This window comes from Falco punctatus (assembly GCF_963210335.1).
Source record: "Falco punctatus genome assembly, chromosome: 8".
NCBI lineage: Eukaryota > Metazoa > Chordata > Aves > Falconiformes > Falconidae > Falco > Falco punctatus.
Window position 1 is genome coordinate 26,650,839 of NC_137588.1, and position 369 is coordinate 26,651,207.

Sequence of the window (369 nt, forward strand, 5' to 3'; positions counted from 1 at the left end):
TGGATGGTCAGGGATTTACACACATAACTTCCATTAACACTAAAGGGTGATACCATTAAGACAAATGTACAGTTAATCTCTGGCACTGTGGAGCTAAAAATATGCCTCAGAGAGTGCTCTGGCTGGGCTGGAAATGTTCATTATCTCAGTTTCATTTCACAGCATGGAGCAGCTTTAAAAGGCATCTTTATAATTTGACCACCCCTACCCTGTATTTTTTAGGGGGAAGGAGAGGATAGAAAAGAGGGAGCTATCCATGGGAGGGCTGAAGGAAAATGAGATTGCTTCCTTCAAGCCCCAGCATGCAGGTAGTGTTTGACATGAATAGCAAGATGATTTTTGATCTCCTCCCTGGATCATCATCATCAC